Consider the following 6749-nt stretch of genomic DNA (forward strand, 5'->3'; position numbering starts at 1 on the left):
GTAGCTGAAATTACAGATCAGCTTCCTCTTTGAGGTCAGGTACCTCACAGAGCTATGTAAGAACTTCTTAACCGAAGTTAGAATATTCACAAAATGATTTTGAAGCCAGAGCACCTAAAGCTGATAGAAACCAGTCCAGCCCTCAAAGAAACCAGGCAACAGAACAATATAAACATAATTTTTAAAAGCTGTCACATGGGCCTTGGTGCACTAAAATCGTATTTCAAGATGATAATACTGTTCGATGCACTAGATTCTGTGTATTGGTAAGCATATTTACTGATCTAGATGGAAAGTTTTGGGTGGCATTTGGCCTGAGGGGACAATGAAAGGGGCTTAGAATATCTGTCCTCCTGGGATTCTTTCCAGACTGTACATTATTAGTTCATTGACATATATTGATTTAGTGCCACCAAGTCATCAGCCAAAAAAGGAGCCAAATGTGCTGTCCTCCCACCCTAACATGAACAGGAACACTAATATTCCTGCCCCCACCCCTCAGCATGTTTAAAAAAAAATGTTTCCCAGATAAGCACAGAGTGGAGACCTTGAATGCTGTGCAGTAGTCATTCAGTGAAAAACCAAATTAACACTAATTATATTCTGGCTTGCTGTGGTGCAGACAGTGTGACTTCACAAGGGGAAATGGCATTTGTGGCACTAGGTGGCATCATTCTGACACATTTACAGACCATTAGCCAGAGCTAATATCATTTCAAAGGGCTGGTGTCAGGACGGGTAGGGCACCCTGGGAGCACTTCGCTCAGCCCTGTGTGATCTATGAGTGAAACTCCAGGCTCCCAAAGGAGGAGGGCTTGGGCAGGGGTTGGGCATCTACCACCTCCCTAAATGTAGGTCACTTGGAGCAGGTTGTGTCCTCAGGCATCTAAGAAACTTTGGGAAACTTTTGTTTTTTTGACAGGAAAAAGAATCTAATCAGGAAATGCCCTTGCCTCACTCACTCACAGAAAGATCTAAGTTTTTCCTCAGGATCTGTGACTAGTGGTCTCATGGTCCAGACATTTCTGAGGTAAAAGTGGGAGTCAGTTTCTATAATTGGGGTTTCAAAATGAGACTTTTGAGCCTCAGCAAGCCTCTAGCAGAGGGAAGTGGGCAAGATGACCCAGTGAACTGAGATGTTAGACTGGTGGGAAATTCAGGGAACAGTCATGGAATTCAGAGCACTAAGGCAGGAGGATCTCTCTAGAAGTTATCTAGCCTCTTGCCACTCTAAGTGTGATCTATGCACAAGTAGAAGGGTCACAGTTGGGTGGGTGAAAGGAGTACTTTCGGGAATGCAAACTCTCAGGCCCGCCCCAGCTTTTCTGAATCAGAATCTAGATTATCATACAATCCCCACGTAATTCCTGAGCACATTAACACTTAAAAAGCACTGGTCTAGTCTATACCCCTAACTGCAAGAATGCTTTTCAAGAGAAGACAATTATCTTCTTTTTTCCCCGTCCCTTCTTCTTCCTCCCTTTTTTTTTTTTTTTAAAGAAATTTACACTCCCTACTCTCAAAGCTCTTTTTCTGGATTCTGGACCAAACGTCCACCAAATTTTTCTCACATTCCCTTTCACTTGTACTCCCTTTCACCTCCTTTTTTTTCTCTGTATGTACCTCCCTTCTTCCATACTTCCAGCACGTAGATTCTGCTCTTGTGGCCATCTGGATCCTGCCAAGAGAAGGCCTATTTTGAAGTTAAAGCAGTTAAAGTGGAAAAAGCACTCAACTTTGAGCACAAAAACCAAACTCAAGCCTCAATTCTGCAGAGTCCTGAACATAAGTCTTTTCATTTTCCTGCTAACACCCATTTTCCTGAATACAGATATGAAATGTAATAGTGTATGTAAAATAACTTTATGAGCTATAAAACATTAAAGATATGTCTAAGATCTTGTTCCCCATGGGGCTGTTTCTGAACACATGCTATTCATAAAGGGGTCAGTACTGTGTAAATTTTAAGAACATGGGCTCAGAGCAGATTGCTGGGGTTCAGATCCCACTTAGCCATTTTCTGGCGATCGTGTTTGACTCAACTTCCCCATTTGTAATAGGACCCACCTGTTACCATGATAGGGCTGTCATAAGGACTAAAACTTTATGCATATGCCATACCCAAACATTCCTTGTCCTATAATGTGAACTGTGATTACTTCTTGTCCATAAATGTCTGTAATATCCATAAATTTCAACTATGACTAATTACTACAAAGTGCAGGTAACTTTACATCTGAGAACTGTATGTACATTATCTCTAAGCAAAACACAGAGACATGGAATAAATGAACAGGGAACACACTCAGGGGGCATTTGAGGGTGAGGATAAGAGGGAAAGAGAGAGATCCAGAGATACAAAGACATAGAATTTATGTCAGGCTAAGCAGCAAGCAGAGCTAGAAAGACAAAGGGGTAGACTTTATATTATTCAAGAAACATAAGCTTTTGTGGGGGGGGGGTTATCTCTGCAAGAAAATCACTATTTGTCACAGAAAAGAGCCAAAGTGGACTAAAGTCCTAAGACAGGTGCTTGATCTCCTGCCCAGATGTAACTGTCATTATTGCACATGAAGGCTATTTCTACATATTAGATGAATAAGTCATTGCACCATGCCCTTAAATAAACCAGCTCATATTAATAAGAACATGATTTTTTGCAACACAATAAAAGTTTGAAGATGCCCTGAAATGCATTTACCCTTGGTCTCCAGAAAGATCTCTATATGCCTGCATAGGTCATTATTCTTCTCTTTATGGAAGTTTTTAGTTACCAAGTCAGAGCCCTGACCTTAATCGTTCCTCTGCTGGCCACATAGAAGACCATGAGCACTCTGTGAAATATAGCTATTCCCCTTTTCTGAAGCCCTGGAAATCCCCATTCCAGCCATTGCTCCAGGCCCATCTCCCATTCAGCCATTGATTAATGTCTCACATCCCTGTTTAGCCATGGTCGTCTTTGGTAGTCGTCTTTGGTAGGATCTTCTTCTGTCTAGTCATCTAGTCTTTTTTGGGGGAAGTGTTTGATGTTTGCCTGAATCATAACTTCTCAGATAGCTGACTCTGTCTCTGAAGCCTAGTACAGCTCCAGGACTTCTGCTTTTTGGAGTTTAGGTCACCTCTTCCAAGTTCCTTGTGCACTTGCCTGTACTCCTGCCATCAGATTAAAGATTGTTGTCTTGAAAGATGGTCTCTTGTACAGTATCAGGTAGGATCCTGCTACTTCACAAATGCGCCAAGATTAATAGAACAGGATCAATAGGAAAGTGAAAATGATGATGACAATCAAAGTTAATCTTAAGGAGAACTATCAACCAAATGAATTTTAAACTTTGTTCTTCTCTCCTTTACAGAACCTTCTTCTCTTCCAAGGTTCTCTTGCTTTCTCTCAATGTTCTCATTCTGTTTTATGTTGAGCACAAAACCTCACCATGCCACTCAACTCACCATTGGTCTGTCTCAGCATCCAGAAATTCCACTGTTATGTATCCATTTCTTAACATAAGTACCTCTCAAAGGAGTCTCAGGAATGAAGTTATTAGTAAACAACTGAGGGAGGTTAGGAAAAAAGGGTCCAACACCTTCAAGTGCTTAAGATTTGATTGGATGAAACAAAATTCTACAATGTGATGAAGTGCCTATTAGAACAAATTCCATCTAGTAGTGAGAGAATAAATGGGCTAGCTAGTCACTACTGGATCCTTAGGAGGCTGCATTTTGCAATCAATGAGGCAAAATGAGAAGAAATTCCAAGAATGCTCCATCCTGTGTTCGTTATTCTGAGATGTTAATTGAACCAGCAAGATCATTTTCAAAGTTCTCTAAAATAATTATACATATGAAACTTCATAGATTGGTGTTGGAAGCCATTAAATGTTTCTCGAATCCAAAAGATTCTACAGTTCCATTGAGAATCCAGTTACCAGCCTTGCCCACTGATAGCAGGATGCTGGGTCGAGTGATATTAAAAAATACATGCTTTGATAAAGAGTAATTTAGTAACATTTGCAGACACTTTCCTGTGGGAAAAAGGTGATTCTTTGGTTTTAAAATAATCTCCAATAGCTATTGATTACAAGTACATTCACACACACATTTCAAAGTATCAATGTGTTTTTTATTTCATTCAGGGGTGTACCCTCACTGTCTCTCTGCTATTCACTTCTCTGTCTCTGTCTCTTGAATTATTTAATGTTTTTTCCCAGTTAATCTAAATTAGAGTTGGTTCTTTTTTAAAGGGGGATGGGAGGAAACTAAAAATAGTCACTGAAGCCAGGATATATTACACCAACTGCTTTTGCCTCTGGTGGTTACTGGAGTTTCCTTTGTTGTCTTGTTTGATTGTTTCATTTATATGGCAGGTTAGACAGCAACAGACTTCTGTTATTGCCTTTTCTCAGTGGTGGATTTTTTAGGCTCAGATCCCCCTAAGGCAGCCACTCCCCATCCGCAGCTGGTGACAAGAGGTGCTGTTGCTCTCAGTACTTACACCTACCGGAGAAAGATCAACAGAGATGCTATTAAGTGACATAGAGTGTCTCCATTTTTAACTGTTTAGGCCTTTGTTGAGAGACACAGGGAAGGAGAAAAAATTGAGAGAAAGAGACTTAGAAAGGTTGAGAGAGAGAGAACATTGAACAAGTTTCATCTTCCAGATTCTTTATGAACTACTTTTGCAGATGTGATACTGCACTTTTCTTTATTCCTGCCTTCCCACCACCAGCTTCCACCCTCTCCTTTAAAAATGCTCTGTTTTTTCCTATTTTTCAGTAGTCAGAAATAATTTCTTAAATCAAATGGTAATAGAAGTACGTTAAAGTGGAGAAGACAATTTTTAGGGAACAGGGTTTTCACAATAGACTGAGAGTATAAGGATCAGTAATTCAGCACTTGGGGCTATTTTTTAAAGTTCTCCCAGGAAACTTTAGGTCATTAGTTACTTTCTAACTTTCCATTACTCTTTCAGCTAATGTGGCCACAGAGCATCATCCTTGGCATAAAACTGGGAATGGGGAGATTTATGGAGGAAAAGGAAGTGCAACTTTGTGAAATTAAACAGATTAGATGGCTCTGGTAATACTTAAGGCAATAAATTAGCACTGCGAATTGAGAAGAGATCCTAAAGAATCTTGGTCATTAGGAGAGGGTTTCTGCCCTCTTATCTTGTCTCCTTCAGGCATCTCAGCTGCCTTTTTATTTCCTTTTAGTTCATAGAGCAGAAAGCCAGGGGAAGGACCCTCCAGGTATTCACTGTTAAATTATTTGGTCTGTTTATTTTTCATTAAGGGCATAAAACACCAGGTAAGGAAATGTAAGGTTAAGGACATCATCTAATCTTCAGAGGAACTTTAAGACCAAGACCTCCTTGAGCACTTTCTATGTGCATACACTGAGGTCTATGCTACCACATGCCAAAAGAAAAATAAAGAATTTTATGAATGTGTTTTTTAAAAGGAAGGTGACCCTAGAGCCAGGTACCTGAATTTAAAACCATAACTGAGAAGACCTACTAAAGGAGATTACAACAGAAAAATTGGAGACTTTCTCTTATAATAATAATGCAAGACTCCAGGTGCCTAAGAGCCCACATTAATTCCTAAATAAGATCAAAAAGGCTGGGGTAGTGAGAGATGGCCTGCTTGTGGTGATCTTATAACTGGGAATTGAAAAATGAGTAGGATTTAGATAATTACTATAGATACCAGGCATTTTAAAATTTTCCCCTCCTTTCATAACCACACTTAGGAGTTAACGTTGGCTTTATCTTTCAGAAAATGCCCTAAGTTCTAGCTTTTTCCTCATTTGAATAAACCAGATGAACTTCAATAAATACATTGAACTTATCCTATGAGCAAAAATAGTGAATACATGATGATGTCATAACATAGAACATTAGCAGGAAAAAGGCCTTCGACATTCTGTGACTTCAGTCTCATTTCTCAATTAGTCTGTAATGGATGTTGTAGTATTTTAAAACTGTGAAACACGTTTACGGAAACATACAGTCTTGAGAAAAATATAACCATGAGTAATTTATAAACCACTGCATTGATTTTGCATGGTATGGAATAGGGGCTTTTTTTCCCCATGAGGCATTGTATTTGTAAATATGTATTACATCTCTAGAAAAAGAATCCCAGGATTTTCCCTCCTGTGTTTTTGATTCGCTTCTTCATGGTCCATGATGCTAGCTGCAGTTGTCAGTACAATGAAACCAAACTGGTGGGATGGAAGCAGATTATTCTGCCATTTTTCTAGATTTTTAAGTTGGACATCAAATCTGGGGCTGATCACTCCACACTTGTGTAGCCTGCCTGTGAGGTTCACAACAATTTTCTCAGCTCTGTTATCATCAATGATTTCAAATTCGCCAGTGTTATCATGCTTCGTCATCACAGTTAGAAACCAGATGATGACTTTGGAGCATGGCCCAATAAGAACCTAGCGTTTACCTCTCTTTTCAGCATTGTTGGTGCTCTGGAGAGCAACAGCCAGGATGTCCATGCACACCATTGTGGCAGTGCAGAAAGATGACGGAAAGAGAATACAGGGACATTTAAAAAATAAAATCTATTTTATTCTAAGACAAAACAGGATTCAAAATTATATAATGAAGTACTTCTAATATGATAATAATATTGATTGCATACAGAAGTAAATTTTTACTTTTTCCCATTTAACAAACATATACAGCTTAACTTACTATTTTAATTATGTAAGAAAAAGCATTATTTACACACAAATAAATT

General features: G+C 39.2%; 1 pseudogene; it reads right to left on the reverse strand.

Moving 5' to 3' along the window:
* Window positions 1-6122: 6122 nt before the first annotated feature.
* Window positions 6123-6513, reverse strand: LOC129038797 (small ribosomal subunit protein uS8-like; annotated as a pseudogene).
* Between the last annotated feature and the right edge of the window lie 236 nt (window positions 6514-6749).

The sequence above is a fragment of the Pongo pygmaeus genome, chromosome 5 (assembly GCF_028885625.2).
Source record: "Pongo pygmaeus isolate AG05252 chromosome 5, NHGRI_mPonPyg2-v2.0_pri, whole genome shotgun sequence".
In the NCBI taxonomy this organism is placed as follows: Eukaryota; Metazoa; Chordata; class Mammalia; order Primates; family Hominidae; genus Pongo; species Pongo pygmaeus.